Source organism: Ovis canadensis, chromosome 6 (assembly GCF_042477335.2).
Source record: "Ovis canadensis isolate MfBH-ARS-UI-01 breed Bighorn chromosome 6, ARS-UI_OviCan_v2, whole genome shotgun sequence".
Lineage (NCBI taxonomy): Eukaryota > Metazoa > Chordata > Mammalia > Artiodactyla > Bovidae > Ovis > Ovis canadensis.
The window spans coordinates 64,373,908-64,398,187 of NC_091250.1; positions in this window are offsets into that span (position 1 = coordinate 64,373,908).

Below are 24,280 nucleotides of genomic sequence, written 5' to 3' on the forward strand. Positions count from 1 at the left end.
GTTGCAGTGCACAGGTTTAGTTGCTCTGTGGCAAGTGGGATATTACCAACCAGACATTGAATCCGCATCCCCTGCATTGGCAGGTGAATTCTTAACCATTGGACCATCAGGGTCATCTCATTTGTGAGCTACATAGGCATGATATAGCCATTGTGTTCAAGAAATAGGAATAAAATATTTTCTTGATACCAGTTAATGGGAAAAATGATAAATTGTTTTTACTTGTTTCTTTATAATGGAAAATTCACATATGAGTTGTTGTTCTTGAAACGAGAAAGGGGGGAAACAAAAGAAAATAGTAGAGGTTTGAGGTGCTAAGACACAATTGCTTTTCTTACATAAGTTGTTGAATTAATCTATTCATTTACATATCCGTTTTCTAATTAACTGATATAAACAGTTCAGGTACTGCCTGATAGTTTATTGCTGCATGGTAAAATGCCTCAATGGATGTGCAATTCTAAAAATGGTTCTGCAATTATAGTAGTTTTATTTATCCAAAGGCACTTATTGCATCAAGTAGCTTCTAATTGCTAACAAAGAAAGACCTAGCCTTTCCCAACCTGTTCTCTTCCCTGACCTATGTGTAGAACAGATTTTTTTTCATTTCTGACAAGAAGAATGAGACCAACCACAAATAATATGTGACAAAAGTAATTAATTTGTACATGTGAGAACATATCAATCCCATTCAGCAAACAGTTCTCTTAGGAAGAATTTTCAAAAAATTGCACATTTTCCAGCCAAGTCCCTTGAAAACTGGTAAACATGAAATGTACTACCCAAAATTTATAGAGTCTGTTTCCCTTTCACATATGGCCTGTGATGTCCTAAAATTAGAATAACGGGTACAGACAACAGTGACCCAACATAAAGCAAATCTCATTCACAACTACCACCAAAGACATAACCTATTTAAACAAAGTAACAGGGAATTTCATACAACAAAAGCAAATGAGAAGATAAATTAGGGTAATATTTTAAAATTATGTTGCAAATAGGTAATTAGCAGGTAAAAATAGCAAATAAGCTTGCTCCAACTATCTCCAGGTAGAATTATCAACAGAATTTAGATGGATCTAATATTTGGCTCTGTAAAGCCAGCTAAGTGAAGCAGAGGTTGTGAAGTTCAGGTGGAAACACCATGAAGAAAATATTTACTTTTCTGTTTACTTGATTCATATAAATGTCGATTGATGTAAATATCATTTTACAGAACACTTCTGTATAACAAAGTCATTTTTATGTGCCAGGGCATGACTCATAGTAATAGGGATGTGAAAATTTGATTAAAACTAATTTCCTGGTTAGAAAGTCTTTGTGAAATTTTTTTCTTAATTTTCTATATGCTCCTTATAGTGATAGTACCTGAGTTGCAATGGCAGAGAGATAGAAGAGAAACTTGTTTTACATTGACTAATATGCAGTGTCTTTACTTTGCCATTAGCAATATTTTTTTGTTAACTTTCATTTTCTTTCCTTAATGATCGTGACATGAAGCATTCAATGAAAACTACAAAACAACTCTCTTTGTTTTAGAATATTTAAGACAAAGCACATACATATAACTCCTCTGTAACCACAAGGAAGTTTTCAAAAATCTAGGTTTTTCCCTTTATTTGTTTATGTTTTAGGATCTCTGCTAAGAACCTTTATTCTTATAAGAACATAAACATGTCTACAGTTTGATTTAAATCTTCTATTAAGTATTAATTACATACAAGTAATATTTTCATCAAGTATGCTCAAATAATAAAGCCTAAAATGCTGGGCTGGAAGAAGCACAAGCTGGAATCAAGATTGCCAGGAGAAATATCAATAACCTTAGATATACAGATGACACCACCTTTATGGCAGAAAGTGAAGAGGAACTAAACAGCCTCTTGATGAAAGTGAAAGAAGACAGCAAAAAAGTTGGCTCAAATCTCAACATTCAGAAAATGAAGATCATGGCATCTGGTCCCATCACTTCATGGGAAATAGATGGGGAAATAGTGGAAACAGTGTCAGACTTTATTTTTGGGGGCTCCACAATCACTGCAGATGGTGACTGCAGCCATGAAATTAAAAGATGCTTACTCTTTGGAAGGAAAGTTATGACCAACCTGGATGGCGTATTCAAAAGCAGAGACATTACTTTGCTGACTAAGGTCCATCTAGTCAAGGCTATGGTTTTTCCAGTGGTCATGTATGGATGTGAGAGTTGGACTGTGAGGAAAGCTGAGTGCTGAAGAACTGATGCTTTTGAACTGTGGTGTTGGAGAAGACTCTTGAGAGTCCCTTGGACTACAAGGAGATCCAACCAGTCCATTCTAAAGGAGATCAGTCCTGGGTGTTCATTGGAAGGACTGATGCTAAAGCTGAAACTCCAGTACTCTGGCCACCTCATGCGAAGAGCTGACTCATTGGAAAAGACTCTGATGTTGGGAGAGATTGGGGGCATGAGGAGAAGGGGACGACAGAGGATGAGATGGTTGGATGGCGTCACTGACTCGATGGACATGAGTCTGAGTGACTCCGGGAGTTGGTGATGGACAGGGAGGCCTGGCGTGCTGTGATTCATGGTGTTGCAAAGAGTTAGATATGACTGAGTGAGTGAACTGACTGAACTGAACTGAAACTTAATAAATGTATTCTTCTCTAGAATAGTACAAGGGCCTAAGAACAGTTTCAGAGAAAGCAATGGCACCCCACTCCAGTACTCTTGCCTGGAAAATCCCATGGAAGGAGGAGCCTGGTAGGCTGCAGTCCATGGGGTCGCTAGGAGTAGGACATGACTGAGCGACTTCGCTGTCACTTTTCAGTTTCATGCCTGCCTTGGAGAAGGCAATGGCAACCCACTCCAGTATTCTTGCCTGGAGAATCCCAGGAATGGGGAAGCCTAGTGGGCTGCCGTCGATGGGGTCGCACAGAATCAGACACAACTAAAGCGACTTAGCAGCAACAGCAATAACAGTTTAGCATAATTCCCTTTTCTCCTTCTTTTTTTTTTCTATTCTTAGATTTTATATCTTATTTTAATCCATTGTGTGAGTTGATTGCGTCTCCTGAAAAGATAAGTTTAGATTCTAATCTTCCTTACCTGAGACTGTGACTTCATTCAGAAACAGAATCTCTGCTGATACAGTCAAGTTACAATGAGGTCATACTGGCAGTATCTCTCTTTGCTCAGTTGCTCAGTCATGTCTGACTCGTTTGCAATCCGATGGACTGTAACCCACCAGCCTCTTCTGTTTACTGAATTTTTCAGGCAAGAATACTGTAATGGGTTGCTGCTTCCTACTCCAGGGGATTTTCCTGACTCAGGGATTGAATCCACGTCTCTTGCCTTGGCAGGTGATTCTTTACCACTAGTGTCACCTGGAAGCCCTCATACTGCAGTAGTGGTGGTGGTTTAGTCATTAAGTCATATCAGACTATTTGCAACCCCATAAGTGAGACCTAAATCAAATATAACTGGTTTCTTTACAAGAGGAGAAGAGATACTCAGACATACAATGAGAATGCAATGTGGCGATGGAGCAGTGACAAGAAGAAGGCGTCTACAGGCAAAAGAATGCCAAGACTTGCCAGCAATGTCAAAAGCTGACAGAAAGGCCTGCAATCAATAACCTTCCAGAGACTCCAGAGAGAGCTCTGAACTTTCTACCTCCCAAAGTGTGAAAGAGTGAATTCCTATTGTTTACAGCAACCCAGGTTGTGACACTTGGCTACAGCCACTCAAAGAAATAAATACACCCCTCAAATGTGGTGATACTATCATTGCATTGTTCAAGAAATGTTTATTTATATGTCCCCATACATTTCTAATATCTTGGTTCATGATTTTTATGTGTGTGTATGTGCCAAACAATTTTCTATCTGGGATTTATTTCATTTTATCTGGTGCATAATCTAAAAAATATTTATATGGAGGGTTTTGGTGATAAAAACAATAGAAACCAAAGGAAAAAAAAAAGAGAGAGAGAGAGAACAAACGTAAATTTGGATTCATCCAATCATGTCTTTATTTTGCCTTCATTCTTGGAAGATAGTCCAAGAATCCACAGGGATTCATTCTTAGGCTCACAGTTATTTTCTCTTAGCACAATGCATGAAATGATGTTGTCTTCTAGTTACTACTTAAGCTATTGGAAAGTCAGTTCTCAGTCTCACCATGGTGCCTCTGTAGGTAATTTATCTTATCATTCTATACAATTTTTAAGTTGTTTTTTTTTTTAAGCGTTTGTTCAGATTAAACTGGTAATATGTATAAGTTCTGATTCCTTTTCACTTAAAATTGTTACGAATTGATTATATTTCTAAATCTGAGGATTATTCCAAAAGTAGAAGAAAATTATCAACCATTATCTCTTTGAATATTGTCACGTCTCTTTCTTATGCATCTAGGCATGTTCTATCTTCTTAGTCATCTGCATTTCTTATCTTCTTTTCAAAATATTTAACTTTTTTCTTCTGTGATTCTATTTGCAAAATTTATATAATTCAGTTTACATTTTAGTTAATCCTTTTTCTTGTCTCCTTAGATATTTGCTTTGTCTCTTAAGTATTTATATTTTACTTGCTTTATTTATCTAAAATAATATATAATCAATTAAATTTTATTTTTTCTTACAACCTCAAATCTGTACTTTTCGACAATCTAACTTTTCTGTGTCTTGTTTCTGTAAGTTCTTGCTCATGATTGTTTCTTTTATTATTAGTTGTGTGATTTTTAAAACTGTGATTTTATTTCTTCTGAAACATTATTTATGGGATTGTGGTCAGGCCTGATTGAAAGAAGCATTTCTCTAGAGAGTACTTGCATTTGCTTCTGCCTGGTGCCTGAAGGGACTTACATGGAATCACTTACAAATAAATTCTCAACTTGAAAGTTTTAGCTCACTAGCTGCAAATCCAGATGAGGACCAGTTTGTGAGTATGAATTCTCAAGAGAGATTTCTTTTTCTTTCCTTCCAATGCCAAAATCCCAACAGACAAGTTTCTTTCTTATTTTTTTTTCCCTATAGTAAATTTATTTCTCTTTTACTTTATTCCACTAGCAGAAGTGCAATTGAGCACAACAGGCCTTGGAAACTGTTTTATTAGTAGCACTAAATTTGAATAAACATATGCCCTTTGGTCAAGCAATTTTTCTCTTCTGTATTTCTATTCTGTATTTATTAAAAAAATGTGTGTGTACAAATGCAACAAAATATACAAAGTGTTGATGGATGTATTAGCCTTACAGAAAAACCAAATATAGTGTCTAAATGCCCATCAATAATAGAATAAATAAATAAATAGAGCTATTGTTAGAATATTATACAGAAAATAGATGGAGTATATTACTGTTGCTGCAGGCAGAAACAGAATAAAATAAATCAGATACCAAGATTTGCTGTGTGATGTTATTTATATAAAATTTTAAAGAGACAAAATTTATCTAAAATGTTGAGTGTCAGGGGGATGATGGACCCTAGGAAAAGGGTGGGATAAAGATAGGAAGAAGTTACTGAAGGTGGTTTCTGGCAACAAACACAAGTTACAAAGGTGTGTTCACTTGATTATTATTATTTGAATACTGTGATGGTTAATTTTGTGTGTCATGCCCATGAGGCAGAGGAGGGGACAGATTCTGGATGTATATATGAGACCATTTGCATATAAGATTCCCATTTGCATCAGTGGGCTCAATAATGTGGGGAGGGGCATCATTCAACTCCTTGAGTGTCTGAATAAAACAACTGGTAAAGGAAGGAGAAATTTATCCTGTTTTGCTTCCCGCCTGCCTCTTTGGGCTGGGACATCTCATCCCACATTCTCCAGCCCTTTGACTGGGAAATTGGGTTTAATACCACAAGGGTTGGTTCCCCTGGTTCTCAGGCCTCCAGACTTAGAGACTGATGATATTACTGGCTTTCCTAGATCTCCAGTTTGCAGACATCAAATCATGAGACCTCAGTCTCCATAATCATGTCAGCCAATTCATCATAAACTTATCATCTGTCTCCTCCTGTTTCTGTTTCACTGAAGAATCCTTACTAATACAGATATGCATTTATGATTTATGAACTTTAGGTCTGTACAATGCTCAGCTAAAAGAAAAAGAAGACATATAGTGAATCTTACCTCCAGCTTCTTTGTATCTCTTCACTGACTCACTGTGCACTTAAGATATACTATATATAATCCTCATCAAGGTATACTTAGCCACACAAGGGCAACTGTTCACCTTCATCTCCAAACTAATGGATCATCAATTATCTCTTACTCACTCCAAAAACTAAACTGATATTTTATTTCTTTCAAATAGCAACATGCTTCTCAAGATAAGGCATTTACATGTGTTGTTTCTTCTCTCTGACATTATCTTCCTATACTTGCAATATATTTGCTTCCTACTCAACCTTTAACTCTCTTTAAATGAAACTTTTAACAGGACACTTTCATGGATCCTCAATTTATAGTCCACCTCACCTCCAGTTTTTTTTTTTATTTGTTTGTTTTTAATATGTCATATTATTTTCCTTTGTGGCTCTTACTATGATATAGAATTTGCATAGTTATTGAATGATGTTTGTTTTCCTTAGCTTTACTATCAGCTCCATAATAGCACAGTCCACTTTTATTTTATTTTCCACTGTATAGTCTGTTATGATCCTGGCCCACACCTGTTTCAGGGTAGATACACTGTTTGTTGAATGAATTAAATATTGATCCATTTTTGTTGTAATAGCAATTAAAGAGGCAATAGGAAGTAGAAATTAATCATCTACCACTCATCATTTTATTTTATCACTATTGTTTTAAGGAATTATGAGAATAATTGCCAGTGATCATTATTTCTTTCTTTTATTATCTATATCTAATATACTGTGAAGTCAGAAATAGAATAGCATCAGAAAATATTTTGAATAAATTACACTGGAGTGGTGCTGAATTGGAAAAGAAAATTTTAGCATTTAACATTTATTTATAAAAGCATTTTCTCTAAGACAAAGGTTTCTTAGATTATCCATCTAAAGTCATGGAGTCATGGATAACTTTGAAGAAGAGACTGAAATAAACTGAACATGAAATTCACTAAGAAATGAGAATTTTATATATCTTAAGGTTGGAAAGTTTATTTTTCATTGTATAATCAATTTTATCTCAAGGCAAAAATATATAATTTCCAGACAGTAATATATGAGAAAGAAACCACTATATATATATATATACATATATATACATATATATACATATATATGTATATATATGTGTATATATATATATATAAAACCCTGTACAATGTTGTATCATTTACATAATGCTTAGTAACAAACCTTTCCAAATGTTAATACTTTAAGTAATAACCATTTATTTTGGTTATTTAATAATTTAGTCATGATTTTCTTGATCAATAATTTAGCCTGCAAGTCTTCCTTTGATGGCTCATTAGAATCCAACTGCCAATACAGGAGATGTGTGTTAGATCCCTGGGTTGAGAAGATCCCCTGGAGGAGGAATTGGCAACCCATCCCAGTATTCTTTCCAGGGAAAATCCCATGGACAGAGGAACCTAGTGGGCTACAGTTCATAGGGTCGCAAAGAGTTGGACAAAACTGAGCAACTGAATACAGTTTAGCCTGAGGTCATTCTAGTGGTTCCTCTGGTCTCAGCGCTCTTTCTTATGTGTCTGTTGAATATTGTGAGTTTGCAATCTGCTTCTAGGTGTTAACCTGCCTGTAGGATGAGAGCCTCTTTCGTGTTGACTCATACTGCAGCAGGCTAGTTCAGACTTTTTCTCTTGGTGGAGATGGAAGAGGGGAAAAGGGAGACAAAGGGAGAGAGAAGAGAAAAAGAGGGTGGAGGAAGGGGAGGAGAAAAAAAAGCCTTGTCTTCAAGGCTTTTAAGGACAAAACTCAGAATTTGTACAGCATCCATTATATTCCATTAAAACACACACACACACACACACAAGTCAAACACAGATTTCAGAAGTGGGAAAATTAATTTCACTTATTGAAGGAAGAAGCTTCAAAATCAAATTGTATGGATACAAGAGATCAGTAACCGGGCCATCATTGCAACCAATCTACCACATATAGCAACCAACCCAAAAATATTTACTAAATATATATATATATATACATATATATATATATGTATATAATATGCTTGTAGTACCATAAGATATAAGGGCCACAGAAGTATGAAATGTTACTACCTTAAAAATTCTTTAAATTTAACCAATTTAGTTAATAATATTATGATTTTCAATCTCTTTTTTCCCAATTTAATTTAAGAAAATGATACTATTTTATTTGTTTAAAAAAGGGAAGAGAGTGGGCTACCAGAGACATTCAAAGAGAGAAGAGAGGTGTTAAAGTGAGAACATGTCTTACTAAGTCATATAGACATTTTAGAAGGTCAAACCAGTGGTCTCAAAAGCTATAGGAGGTCATCATCTAGAGTGAGAAAACAGCCCTGAAGGAAACACAAACTGGTCAGCTGTAACATAAACACGGGAAATCAAAAGAATAATGAAGAACTTAGGGCAGAGTAATACGAGGATGGAGAAGAACATTTGTTCGTATGATTTTCTCAGCAATTCAGAGTTGATATTTCAGAGAATTATCTCCCTCTCTCTATATTTTTGCATAAAATGTTGATTCCATAAGATAAAATGATCATATGACATCAGCATCAATATGTAGGTAAGAAAATAGATCAGCAATCAAGACTTACTGTTTATTTGCCATGTTGAGAATCAATATGTCAAAAGAAATAAAAATCTGTGTAGAAGTTTTAAACACCACAAATTATTTATCTGCATTGAGGCTAGGTTTTTTCACATATGCCAACCAAAACAACATATTGGGAACAAATAGGATCAGCGTGCCTTCTATTAAGCAATATATTTAAAAAATTTGTAAAATATAACAATGCCAATCTTTGTGCTTTTTTCTTTTTAAAAAATATACTTAATTTTCATTAAAATTACCTTATAGTATCATGTAATTGATCTATTATTTTAAAGGGGTTAATATATCATTACTTTTAAATTAGTTTTATTTAAAATACAATAGATACCAATCCATATACCTCACACAAACCTAACTGGCAACTTTACTAATTTTAAAAAATATGAAGAAAGTATGAGACCAAAAAGTCGAGGACTTTCTTATATATACAAAGTACTTTAATAAAGGAGAAATAAATTATTCCTGGGCATACTCATTGCATAAATAAGGAACTTCAGGAAGACTGAAAGTTGTAACATTGCCTTTCAATGAAGGAGAACAATAAGTAATGTTTTAACGGTATTCTACTTAAGCTATAGAATATCAAAAAGTTATTTTATCATGGTTCTTTATTTTCAATTTCTCTGATATTCCAAGCAAGAAATGTGAACAAATATGCGGAACAATAAAAGGGGACACATGTTCTCTGAAGATAGTAAAATATCCAGTACACTTTTGGAGAAAAACAGTAAACAAAGAGCAAAACACAAGCCAATGTTGGAGGGTCTACTGTGTATGGGATTTGGCCTTTCTTTTGTACTGGAGATCTTCAGAGTATGGTGCAAAGATAATGGAGAGGTCAGCTTTGAGTGTGTAATGAGGATTCGTTGGCAGTGTGGGAGAGCCCACAGAACCATCAGATGGGAAGCTTTTATCATAATCTTGGTGGCATGATAAGGGTCTTAACTAATCAAGGAGTGTGATAATAGAAAACATGGATTTAAGGTATAAAGAGGACATTGATTTTATATGTATGCTTTTTTAATTAGGGAAAAAAGAAACATTTGGAATGAATGATGATCCTTTTCCACAGAAGCTTATGCAAAACTCGTATTGTAAGTTTGAATATATAATTAACATTTGACAAACAACTAAAACATTTTATGTGGTAACAAAACTTGATTACATACGCCAAGTATTGTGGCTTAGAATAGATTAAAATTAGATTAGTCAGGAAAGGCAGGTGGGAATAAGAATGAGATATTTAGTATTATGTGGTATTTGTAGTTCACCAAATAGGAACTGTTGGTTTGACAGTAAAAGGGAAAGGTGGTTAAGTTGGAAATTTTAGATGGAAAAGGACTGAAAATTAGGTGGGAGTTAAGCTTCCTGGAACCACTGAAAAACTAGCTGGGAAATTATAAGATTCAATACAGGTGTGTTGAATGAATAAATCAATTCTGTCACATGAATAAATGACAGAAAAGGATTAGTCTGGCTTGTGGTGTGTGTAGAATGTGAGAACCATTAATCAAATTTCTATTTTTGAATATTTTGAAGCCCAATGTAGAGGTAAACTCAACAATTTGAACTTTATAGAAAATTAATAAACTTACCTTATTGCTCATGCTTATAAAATTCAGCTTATCTCATTAACTTCTATGTTATTGCAGTATCTTTTTATACCTAATGCAAAGCATAAACCAAGTATGGCTATTGTTAATATTTAAAATAAAAAATAATAATTTCTAACAAGAAAGAAGTGTTAAAAAAAAGAAAGAAGTGTTAAAACACTTTTTATTGAAACAAATACCTAAATTATGTCATTAATTTATTTCCTTGCATTTTCAGAAAGTAATATTTGTAAGGACTTATAAGTATAATATATGGTGTTAGTTGCTCAGTTGTGTCTAACAACTATTTGCAACCCCATAAACTGTAGATTGAAAGGCTCTTCTGTCTTTGGAATTCTCCAGGCAAGAATATTGGAGTGTAAAATTTAGCAAATTGACTTAAAAAATAATGATCCAAATGTTCCTATTACAGAAAAATAAATTTATACACCTGAAGGTGAGGAACTGAAAAGCTATGTTGCTTTCTACTTTTTGAAATATTCAAAATATAATTTATTCTTTGTTTTCTAATGGAAATCATTCATTAAACAGGATTTTTACTAATGTAAGGCACCAGAAAGTTCATGCCATCCTTATAGACAGAGAGCACATAGGTGCTGATAAATTATAGATTTTTATATTTAAATATAATTTCAATAAAACATTAATTGTATTATGCACTTAATCTGGTGCATAATATATATCATTGATTTGAAATTCAGTGTAATGTACATTGTATTTCGTTATGATGTAGTATATATTTCATTGTAATATACATTTAATAAAACATACATCATGTTCTGAGAAATCTGTATGCAGGTCAAGAAGCAACAGTTAGAACAGGATATGGAAAAACAGACTGGATCCAAATTGGGAAAGGAGTATGTCAAGGCTGTATATTGTCACCCTGCTTATTTAGCTTATATGCATAGTACATCATGGGAAATGCCAGGCTGGATGAAGCACAAGCTGGAATCAAGATTGCCGGGAGAAATGTCAATAACCTCAAATACGCAGATGACACCACACTTATGGCAGAAAGTGAAGAAGAACTAAAGAGCCTCTTGATGAAAGTGAAAGAGGAGAGTGAAAAAGTTGGCTTAAAGCTCCAACATTCAGAAAACGAAGATCATGGCATCTGGTCCCATCACTTCATGGCAAATACATTGGGAAACAATGGAAACAGTGAGAGACTATCTTTCTTGAGGCTTCAGAATCACTGGAGATGGTGATTGCAGCCATGAAATTAAAAGACACTTGCTCCTTGGGGAAAAGAAAAAAGTTATGACCAACCTAGACGACATATTAAAAAGCAGAGATACTACTTTGCCAGCAAAGGTCCATCTAGTCAAAGCTATGGTTTTTCCAATAGTTATGTATGGATGTGAGAGTCCAACTATAAAGAAAACTGAGTGTATACTACCATGTAAGAATTGAATCGCCAGTCTATGTCTGACGCAGGATGCGCAGGATGCAGCATGCTTGGGGCTGGTGCATGGGGATGACCCAGAGAGATGTTATGGGGAGGGAGGTGGAAGGGGGGTTCATGTTTGGGAACGCATGTAAGAATTAAAGATTTTAAAATTTAAAAAATAAAAAACTAAAAAATAAATAAATAGAAAAAAAAGAAAACTGAGGACTGAAGAATTAATGCTTTTGAACTATAGTGTTGGAGAAAACCCTTGTGAGTCCCTTGGACTGCAAGGATATTCAACCAGTCCATCCTAAAGGAGATCAGTCCTGGGTGTTCATTGGAAGGACTGATGTTGAAGCTGAAACTCCAATACTTTAGCCACCTGATGCAAAAAACTGACTCCTTAGAAAAGACCCTGATGCTGGGAAAGATTGAAGGCAGGAGAAGGGGACAACAGAGGATGAGATGGTTGCATGGCTTCACTGACTCAATGGACATGAGTTTGAGTAAGCTCCTCGAGTTGCTGATGGACAGGGAAGCCTGTCATGCTGCAGTCCATGGGTACACAAAGAATCGTACATGACTGGGTGACTGAACTGAACTAAACCGAGCAGCATGGTTAGGTTTTCCAATGTGTACTGTAGCATTTTCATTACACTGCAAATACAACCTGCCTGCCAAAGCAGGAGACCTAAGACACACAGGTTCTATCCCTGGGTCAGTAAGATCCTCTAGATAAGGGCATGGCAACCCACTCCATATTTTTGCCTGGAGAATCCCACGAACAGAGGAGCCTGTCTGGCTACAGTCCATAGAGTTGCACAGAGTTGGTCATGATTGAAATGACTTAGCATGCACACACATACACGTATAGCACAGATCATGCAGACACTTAGAAACAAAGTTGCAAGTATTAGAACATTACTTAAGTCTTTCTTATTAGTTCTTAAATTGGAATGATGAAGGCAATTTTGACACCTATTTTTAAAATAATTAGAAAATTGAGGGACTTCTAAAATTCTCCATTTTCCACTGAATTTAGAAAAAAAAAGCTATTTTCAAACTGAAGGTGGGCTACTGTATAGCATAGGAGATTGGTTTATAAAGTTATTAGAGTGAAAAATATAAGAAATGTTAACATTAAATGACTTGGAAACTCTAAATTGTTAATTTTTATTACCCTAAATATATTTTATAGATCTCTGTAAAATAAACTGAAGACAATAGAACACTCTTTGGTTAAATATGGATTAAAAATATTAACACTATATCTGGATTAGTTAACCAACTTCTCTAGGGGATACCATGGCACAAATTATTACATCTGCAAAGCACAGGTAAATGAGCAGTTTGTAACTGAGTGCTGAGCTTTTGCTGAGCATAATACAATGCTTGAGACTATGTTGGAAAATATACTACTATTTGCCAGTTTTATCTCATGGGCAAAGCCCTTTTCTTTTTTGAGGAACAATATCTAATTTTACACATAAGCAAAATGCATGTTTGATGGTAATATATGAGTCATAGTAGAGGCAATACTGAAAGTATAAGTGAAATAATATTTTGCAATGTTATGCAAATGATATACTGCACATTATCTGAGCTAACTGTCACAAGTGAGATTTAAGCTGAGAGGGAGATTATTCAGGAAATGAAAGGAAAGTAAAATGATCCTGTGTGATTTGCTAACTTAGGACAATCATACAACATTTCTGAGAAATAGACATTTTAATTGACATCTTATATTTCCAAACTGCACTTTAAGTCTACAGGCAATCTTCTATTTTGGAAAAGGTGTCAAATAGCAGACACACTCACACAAAAGGAAAATTGAAATAAAAAATGTAAAGAGAAGAGAAGTAAAATTTTAGCCAGAAATAAATATAGATAGATAGATAATGAAAAACAGCATGGTGTTAGGAAAGAATCACTGGTGCTGCTACTAACTCTGTGACCTTCACCAGCATAGCTAGACATTATGTAGAAGTTTAATGTATACCCATAAAATATTGATAATCTTAATCATAATAATGATATCAACAGCTACCACCACTGCCACAATGATAGCAATAAATAAACATTCCTGTCTTATAGGATTTGTAAATTAGTAAATGATTGAAAAGAAAGAGAAAAATGATAAAATTTTAAAAATAAACCTAATTTGCAAAAAAATAGTAATTAAATAAATGAGTATTAAGTAATTTCAAAAGTAACTAAAAAAAAAGAAAAAATACCTTTGAATAAGAAGGTTTAAATTGTTGCGAAAAGGATTGGACTATTAAAAATAGTGGTCAAAATATTTCAATAAATAGTAACCAAATCCTTCATGGTAACTGTTTGACCCAACAGTAATGTTTAGATACTTCAATTCTGTTGGATTTTATAAAAGAGCAAAAACAACCCAGGAAAGAAAAGTCACTATCTTGAGCGACAGGGAATAAATCTAATTCCTCTGCCAAGTGTCAGCTCATCCAAAAATCAAACAGACCTATAATATCTCTCAAGACATGTCTTCTAAGCAGCTTGAGATTTAAAAGACTGCACTTCACTTTCTATGCTCAAAGTGCTTCACATGTGTAAGAGAATAATTACTGAGACACTCAATTGATCTAGGTGTTAACTTTATTATCCCTATTTTATGGAAATGGAATTAGAGTTGACAAGGCTCACGGGGTCAGTCCAACTGGGAAAATAAAAACTATTAATCTAAATCAACAGCATAATGCTGGCTGGCCTAGTGCCCTTGAATAAGTCATTTAGCTTCAATCTCTTTGTCTGAAGACAATGACAGAAGGTCAAAAAAATTATCAAAGAGTTTAAGTCAAATGCAGAATGAACATGAGCTTTTATGATAATATAATATCCTGACCCTGGGGTCACATGGCAAAAAGAGGTTGCACTGATTGAGAAATGGGACACTAAGTGTTTAAATAAATAGTGCAAGGCAAACAAGTGATACAGTTTTATAAAGTACTTTGAACTCTGACTTCCCATCAAATATTGTCATCTGCAAGCGTCTCCAATAGAATCACATTCCAAAATGTGAATACATGGCAATAGGGTTATTTTACCTCCTTCATAATTTATTCCAAACTAGTGTCCCAAATACCCAGTCTTTCAAAAACAAAAAGAAAAGAAAGAAGAAGGAGAAGGAGAACAAGGAGCTAATTTTTTAAAGGTCATTTTGTTGGGTTTTAAATAAGAGATGGAGTATCTTAATAAAATTTAATTCAGTTAATGATCTTTCTGAGGGTTTCCCAGGTGGCACAGTGGTAAAGAATCTACCTTTAAACTTGGCATCCCATTTTTCAATTAGTGCAACATCTTTGCAGGCTTCCCTGGTGGTTCAGTGGGTAAGAATCTGCCTGCAATGAAGGAGGAGACGTGGGTTCAGTCCCTGGGTCAGAAAGATCCCCTAGAGAAGGAAAATGCCAACCGCCTCTAGTACTCTTGCCTGGGAAATCCCATGGACAGAGGAGCCTGGTCGGCTACAGTCCATGTGTTCACAAGAGTTGGACACAACTTATGACTAAACCACTGATGATCATTGCATATATGATTTACTGACCGAACCTACTTTATTGGAGTCATCAGGATATACTGTTTTAACTAAGACAAATAATATGTAAAGTTATTTTTCCAGGAGTTCATTTGAATTTGTACAATTGTGTGGAATATTTAACTGCCTTTTGTTATTTAGAAATTTTGACATTTTCTAAATACTTCATTATGTGTTAGTTATTTTCAAGTAAAATTGTTTCCTTACAAAGTATAATTTAGCCTACCATGAAAGAAACCACTTCTATTTCACTCATTTATCCCCAGTTTTGAATATACATAGTTTGTAATACTATGGCCCATGATTGTGCATCAGGCTAGGATCCACCCTAATAGCCTTTCTTTAATTCTAATTTTAAAGGACATATCTGAAAATATAGACATTCCAAAATACTTGGGGGGCTTCCCTGGCGGCTTAGATGGTAAAGAATCTGCCAGCAATAGAGGAGACCCAGGTTTGATCCCTGGGTTGGGAAGATTCCCTGGAGAAGGGAATGGCTACCAACTACAGTATTCTTGCCTGGAGAATTCCATGGACAGAGGATCCTGGTGAGCTCCAGTCTTTGGGAATCACAGAGTTGGACACAAATGAACACCTAACACTAAAGTACTTGAGGTTAAACCTTCAACATATGAATTTTGTGGGGATACCGTTCAGCTCATAATGTATAGTATTTTGTCTTAAAGTTATTTAACTTTCTCATGCTTGTTTTACTTTGTAGCTATTGGTACTGCTGCATTTCCAACTCCTGTTTGTTGATATATATATATATATATATATATATATATTTTTTTTTTAAATACTAAATACCTAAATACTTGATAATTTCTCTCCCTAGTACTCTGTGGTCTGAAGAACAAGACACGCCTCTTGTTGTTGTTTTTGAGGCATGCATTGTTGACCAACTTTCTTACTCATAAATCATTAATAGTAAAATTAAAACCTTGAAAAATCAAAATTTCCTTTTTATATGCAGCTCAATACATAGAAATATCTTGATTTTAATAAAGAGCTCCTTGGCCATGGTACATTTTCCTTAAATTTGATATTCCATATTTCTCTAACTCAGGCAGATTTTTATGCTTCTCTAGACTTAGTGGTATTTATACTTCCAACTTTTTATAATCAATGTTCAAAGTATAGCACTTCTTTTCAAAAGTTTCAAATCTAACCTATTTTAAGGATAAATGCAATTCTTACAGTTTTGTTCTACAGTTCTTTTTGAAATTACTTCCAGATGCATTATTCAATTTCTTTCATATTGACTTCTGGTAACTTTTTAGTTGAAATTTTTGAATCCTATTTCAGATTAAGCATTTTATGTGGGTTTAATAAAATGGTTGCTCTGCATGAATGTATATTGAATGAGCAGTTGAATGTATTATGATTTATGTAACTTCAGGAGACTATTTTCTTAGATAAGTTTAATCAATTTTAATGCAATTACAGATGCCGACAACATGTAGATTCTTCATGCATATGTTATTGATTGAATAATAATGTCTCTTTTTCAAAACTGTTGAAAATATTGGATTTTATAATCTTCATACTTTTTTCTTTGTTATTATTGAAAATAGGCATTTGTTAAATGTCATATGTAAAATGTTCTTTGTCTTGATAGGCACTGAATAATTTTGAAATCACTCTTTATATTTTGCTATTTGACATGCTTTTTCTGACTGCTGACCCCTTTCTTATTGTCATAATCATATGTGTAGTTTTCTTATCAAATACTGTCATTTGATGCAGCCTCCAACTATAGTCTGATTGATGAGTTTCACTGTAGGATAACCTCTTACCTCTGTTAACATAAGATTTTCACCGTAAAATCATTACAGCAAACTTCAACTAAATCTTTTTACCCTATATAAAAAAAAAAGCTGATTAGAATCCATATTTTATACTGTACATTAAATTAAATTGACCTTCTCAAATAGCAACAGAGTCTTTAAATCTTTGAAAACGTTGTCAAGAGGACATGAACAGAAGATGACCCAAGAGCTGGACTTGGGCAATCAAAGTCTCCTCACTCCCCTTCCCCTGTCCTTACCCCTAGTAATTACATTCTGCTCACTGTTCCAGTAGCGAGACCTGCTTTCAAGGACCCAGCCTTGGGCAAGCAATGTGTTGTTGAGACCATCTTGATGGTGCATGGTACTAAACCTAGTTAAAATCATATATAAACTTTTAGATTCTAGCAGGTGTGTGTGTAGCTCTATTCATCTTGTAGCCATCCAAGACAAACTTTGTATATAAGTTCCCTTGTTTATTGAACCTATTACCTACCAATCTGGAGTGGCTTGCCTCTTTTGGGGGCGTCTTTCCTTGACCTCCATACGTAGGGGCCAACAATTGGCAAATCAGTCAGGAAACTGAAGAAATGGGACTTGAGAAAAGGCATCCACAAAAGAAATCTTGAGTTAGCCATCGACCTCTATGTAGGGAGGGGTGGCCCATAGGTTTTAAATACCTGTGGACTGCCATGTGAGGGTGAGGGCCTTGAAATGCTGGCTGGTCTGATGTGCGTATTTGAGGAACTGCACCTAACGCTGCAGCAAAGAAGGGGGAAGAACCACCTGCATTGGGTGGTCTCTACTATGGCAGGCTGTCTGGAAACCAATGTCCAACAAGAGTTGAATTTCTAGTTAGAAAGTTTGAAGAAGAGCTGAGGATAGGGAAGAATGTTCAGGTGTTCACTGCTCTGCTGGCTTCAGGGCTGGCAGATAAAGTGGGAGAGGAGGATAATAAATTGGAGACCTTAAATGCCATTTTGCAAAGTGTGGAGGGAGCAAGCTGACTTGGTTTAAGATCTGAACTCTTGTGACAAAGCCTGATTACGATGCTAAGAGGTGGAATCCCTGTGAAAATGAGAACAAAGAAGATGTTGTGATGATTGACAAGTGAGGGATAGACAAGCTCCCATAGCAGTTCATTTTCTGATACAAAGAAACATTTTAAATACTAATTGCCTTGCATGCATACTCAGTCTCTAAATCATGTGCAACTCTGTGCAACCCCATGGATTGTAGCCTACAAGACTTCTTTCCATAGGATTTCTCAATCAGGAATACCGGAATGGTTTGCTGTTTCCTTCACCAGGTGCTTACTGATCCAGGTATCAAACCCATGTCTCCTGCATTGATGAGCAGGCTCTACTGCTGAGCCACCAGGGAAGCCCCTAGTAATTGCCTTAAGCTTATGGTAATAGAAACATATACTCCAAACTTCCTAGGAGAAAACATGCATTTTTTCTTTGCTCCTGGAAGGTATAAATATCATTCTGTTTGAAATGTAAACCCCCAGGTGATATATAACACACTGCCCAGGATTGCTTGAGAATTAACAGAAATTTCAAGATGTGCTTTGCCAAGAGCTGATTGCTGGTGGGTATAATCCTTGCCTCCCTTCTCTGTTTCTATCCGATCCTCAATGGGAAAGCCTGGCAGATTTCCCCAATGATCCCTATAAGAGGAGACCCAAGTGGGCTACTTGGGAACTGCAGGAGGGGGCTGGGTGTCCCCCTTAGACTATTTTCCCGTTGAAGGAACCCTAGGCCTAGCCTCAGGGAGGGGCAATGCAGGCAGCGTAGTTACTCCTTTACCTTCCAATTGCTGTACTAGATCTCTGAGGCCCTGAGGTTGCTTCAACCTCTTTCCCAAGTTCTGAGATTTTCACAGCAGTGTCTTATTTATATATATATATATATATATAGCTAATGCTGGCCCTATTGTGAGGGGAACAGATAGGGAACATCCTGTGTCACTTTCTTGAAGACTTCACTCTTTCTTTTTTTTCCTTTTATTTTTCATGTAGCATTCTCATTCTCTACTCATAGAAAATTTGATTTGTCAATATCCACTTCAACTCATTTTTCTGTTTCTTTATAAAAGTCCTTTATTATCTCTACCCGCATTAGGCACTTTCCAGTTGCATGAAGTTCAGTAATGTATTCTTCAGTGCAACATCCTATCTTCATTGTCAAATACAATGGCTAAAATATATCAGATGTTCAATGAATATTATTGAATTGATGCTTTCAATAGATTAAAAATGAAGTGTTCTATAAAAATAGTTTTACTAAACCTTCCAAGAAATAAAATCTTATGCTTTATAATACATTTAAAAATATAATGAAGATTAAATACAAATATACTTTTCACTTGAATGAAATAAATATAGCAGTTAAAATTGATCATTGGACCCCAGTAATGACTGGTCAGCAAATCTGTGGCAAAAGAAAAATGAACTCTGAAATTATTTATGGTCAAAAACTTAATGTGTTTTATTATAAATATTTTCATTTATTAAAATTTTAAATTCCTTTTGAACATATATACTTATGAAAAAATATACATCTAATTATTTTCTTGAATATTATCATTTTCCTGTCTATTATGCATCCATTTTCTTGAGACACACTCCCATAAATTAATTCAGGAAATAGAAATATGTATGGGAAAGAAAGAATGAAGGGAAAAAAATCAGCAAAAGAAAAAATGATAAAAGAAAAAGAAGTAAAAAAAAAACTTCAATCATTATGCACTGCTTAAAAAAAATGCTTATTTGTGTTTTGCTATCAGTTTCAGTTTGCCCCATTTTCTTTATTAATTTAAAACATACATTTATGTCTATCTTTCCAGAGAACAAATGCCAATGATGCAAAATCAACAATAAACTAAAAATTAAAATATTTTAAAAATATAGAGCTTCTAATACGAAGTACTCTCATGTGTTTGTATGATCTTTTGATATCATTACGAACCCACTTATTGATAAGACATACCTAATTCCTAAATTCAAGAGAAATTATTTAAATTACTGCCTGACATACTTCACACTCTTCTGGAAGCACACAGAATAATTTCTAGTATGAGAAATAATTTCTGGTATTTACTAGATACTAAATTTAAATACTAAATTATTAGTATCTAGTAATTTCTAGTATTAATAGTAATAGTTAATCAGCTTTTGTGTTACAAAGGGACACAAAGTAATTAATGCCTAAATGTGTAGGCAGATTCTCAAAAGCTCAAACTTTTTTGAGACACTTTCACACACACATATATAATCAATACTTGTTTTTCTGAGGAAAGTGAAATATGAAGGCTTGGTTTTTTACTTGCAGTTCTGAAAAAGTCTATATTTCAAATCTTATATCTAATGGATGACTGTAGTAAAAACGATTATCTTTACTGTACTCAAATGTTTGTTTGCTCACTTATTTTTTAACCTAATAAATAACTAAAACATAAACGTAATCTGTGCAAACCATGTCAGTAAAATTTTAATAATAAAGGGAAGGATAAAAATATCCATATTTTAGTAATAATTTCAGGTTCAGTTTTCTTATAATGATCACCATGAACTAAATCAGAATACTATCCAAAAATATTTAAATGATTATGTTTTGGCATAGGCTTGCTAAAATAATGGATACATGCACCTTCTACCACCTAACACCCAAGATTCTCAACACAAACCACAAAGACCATCATCATTGTAAAACCACAGCATCATTAGGCCAAAATCTAACAAATATAAAACTTCAGATATAATCTCAAATAAGCTGTAATTATTGTTTTTTTTTTTTTCATGAGAATGGACTGTAAGCATTTTGTGCCTGTGCATTTGTGTGTTAGTTACTAAGTCATGTCTAACTCTTTGTGACCCATGGATTGGAGCCTACTAGGCTCCTCTATCCATGGAGTTCTCCATGCAATAATCTTGAAGTGGGTTGCCATTCCCATCTTATTTAGGTGAGAGTAAGCAATTTGACTCTCACCATGTTCAGTTACTACTCATATATGATGTCTTGGCCAAGATAACCGTAATCGTTGTCTGCTTATTGAAGGAACAAAAGTCTGGAGCATCCAATCTATCCAACTTTTAGGAAGTTTAAAAAGGTGAAATTTTAACGATCTAATGATAGAAATAAAAGTGTGTGACAAGATGGAACAAAGTAAACAAATAAATGAAGATACCTAGAAGTGAAGCTATCTCTTATCTCTAGAGTGTCAGTGGGAGCTTATATTTGACAGGTCTTTTTGCCAATACACCCTTCATGTCATCCATTCTGAGGAAAATAATCCATCCTGCTAGAGCAGAAATGAATTATTTCCAGGAGATCTCTGAATTTTGATTTTACTGTCATGATTACCTCTGAAGGAATATACCCTCCACTCCTACAATCCAAAATATTATTTTTCTTTCCATAGCAAGATCAACCACATCCTAAGAAACAATAGGAAAAAATACTTAAGCTACCCTGGAAGCTCCTCTTAAGCAAATACCAACTCAATAATATATAGTTTATGATTTACATTTTTGCTTAAATTTGTTTTCTTCCAAATTTTCTATTATGATTTTTAAATATTTACATAATTTTCCACTAATGAGGAATAGTATGTAATATGCATGCATACGTACTAAGTCACTTCAGTTGTGTCTGACTGTTTGTGACCCTATGGACTGCAGCCCACCAGGCTTCTTGGTCCATGGGATTCTCCTAGCAAGAGTACTGGGTGGGTTGCCATGTCCTTCTCCAGGGCATCTTCCTGACCCAGGGCTCAAACCCAGGTCTCCTGTGACTACTGCACTGTAGGTGGAATCTTCAGCACTGAGCCACCAGGAAAGCCCATGAAATGTGAGTTATCCTCAAATCTTAGTATCATAGTTATCAACTTTTTAGCTTCTCTCTAAGAACTTTGGTTTTAGTATCTTGAACATAAGCATAAAAGATATGCTAATAAAAAAATATAAAGACATTAATTTAAAAAATAATATTCAGGATAGCATTTCTCTTTCCCAGGACGTACAGGTTTTGTTAACAGTTTGAATGCTCAGCCCATCAAATAATTTTGCTTTATCTATAAATTGAAAAGAGTTCAATTATCTATGCTTCATATCACCAGGTTGTATTTTTTAAAAGTTGATTAATTAGTGTTTATGAATAATTTTACTTTATGATACATTGTCATGTTGACAAGATGGAAAGTGTAGTTGGCAAGTAAATCTTGATTCCATTCATTTCTTCCTCTTCTGAGTACCTCCTTGTTATATTTTGCACATTAGTGCATAAATCTGGCATTCTTTCTCTGTCAAGTACTCAGTCAAGTTCATGCATTCCCTGTTCTGTTACCATTGCTTCATTGAACAGGCCTTCTGTTTCAGAATCTCTTTCCACCTGCTTTATTGTGAGTGCACTGCTAAATAACTATGTTGTGTATATAAAGCTCTCTTTATTTCTTCCCCCTCCTCCCCATTTTTCCTGACCCAAAGATCTCATGGAATTATAATTCCCGTTAGTCTTGTTCTAGGTTATACCAATATCTGTATCTTAATATCCAAGCAAAATTGTTTAATATTATGTATCTTCAGCACTGCTAATTAAATCACTTTTCTACAGTGTCTTTTTATCCTTTCTTTTGTTATGTACTGCTCTCTCAGAATTACAATTTGATTATTTTTAACACAGCGTGCTTTTTTAATTTCAGTTGGCTAAGAGAAATAATTCTTTCAACTGAGACCTCTCTTCTGCTTCACTTTCCCTTAGGTTGTCATCTTAACTTAGGTTAGCCATGAGCATTTTGAAAATCTGTGAAGGAGATTCTGCTAAGGAAGGTTACACTTTTTATAAGTTTAGGTGGATATTTCCATGGGGTTGCAATCACTTCCCTGACTAGTATTATCAGCTCATGTAGAAAGGCTTCAGGAGTTTTTACATGATTTTGCAAAATTAGAAATCACCTGAAAATGTTCTACAGAACTGAGGTCTGAATTATGTAAGTAATGAAATGGGAAAAAAAAATTTTTAATTACTTGGAACAGAATCTAACCAGTGTGAAGTTCATTTAATCAAATGCTTAAATGTTGAGAATTTGTTTCCCTTCAATAAGTCAAAACAGATGCTCTCCCCTATCAGTAATACATTCAATGGTTTAGCCTTGTTTTAAGGAACCCATTATTATGTTTCATCAGCATCAGCCCCTAAAACACTTGGATCCAACTCTTTTATACATTTTTTTTCCATGAATGAATTGCCAATATTTTAAGATAGGGCATGCTATTTATATATTCATAGCATATTTGAACCATTTTTAAATATATAATTCAGTGACTAGGTATTCACAAAGCTTGCAAACTGAAACTCTGTAACCATTAAATACTGTCCATCTTCTTCCAGCCCTTAGTAATTATTAGGAAGAATGTCCCAGCTAATTATAATATGAGTACATAGAACTGTCTATACCAAGGGAAAAACATTTGGGGATGACTTGGAATATATGTGTTGAGGTTGTTCCAATACTTGTTTCCCTAAAAGAAGTTTTCAGATGAAATGGAGAGAATATGACACCTTAGCAAGGCTGTTAGTATGCAACAAAACAATTATGATTATACATTCAAATCCTAATGTCTGCAGCAACCTATTGAAATAAGAAAGATATGAATTAAATTAAAAAAAGGGAATGAGTAACAGTGTGCAATGAGTCCAAAGTAAATGTATAGAGGAAAGAGCAATAGTCATTAAAAAGTCAAGAATGAGAAAAATTCAGTGCCAGAATTTGAGATAAACAGAGGAAGCAACAAAACTCTACAGATGAGATTAGTGATCTGAAAAAAGTATAGTCTTACCTACAAGTAAGGTAAGACTATATGGGCTTCTCAGGTGGTAAAGAACCTGCATGCCAGTGTAGGAGATAGACATGGGTTTGATCCCTTGGTTGGGAAGATTTCCTGGAGGAGAGCATAACAACCCACTCCACATTTTTTCCTGAAGAATCCTATGGACAGAGGAGTCTGGGGGCTGCAGTCCATAGGGTCACAAAGAGTCAGACATGACTGAAGCAACTTACATATACACACACATGCAAGTTAATACTATTAACTAGTTTGTTTGGAAAAACTAGTTACAGTGGCATTTCCAGAAAAATAGGGTCTCAGTTTGAATGATAAACCTTATCCTATTCAGTAGGGTATATAGCTAAGG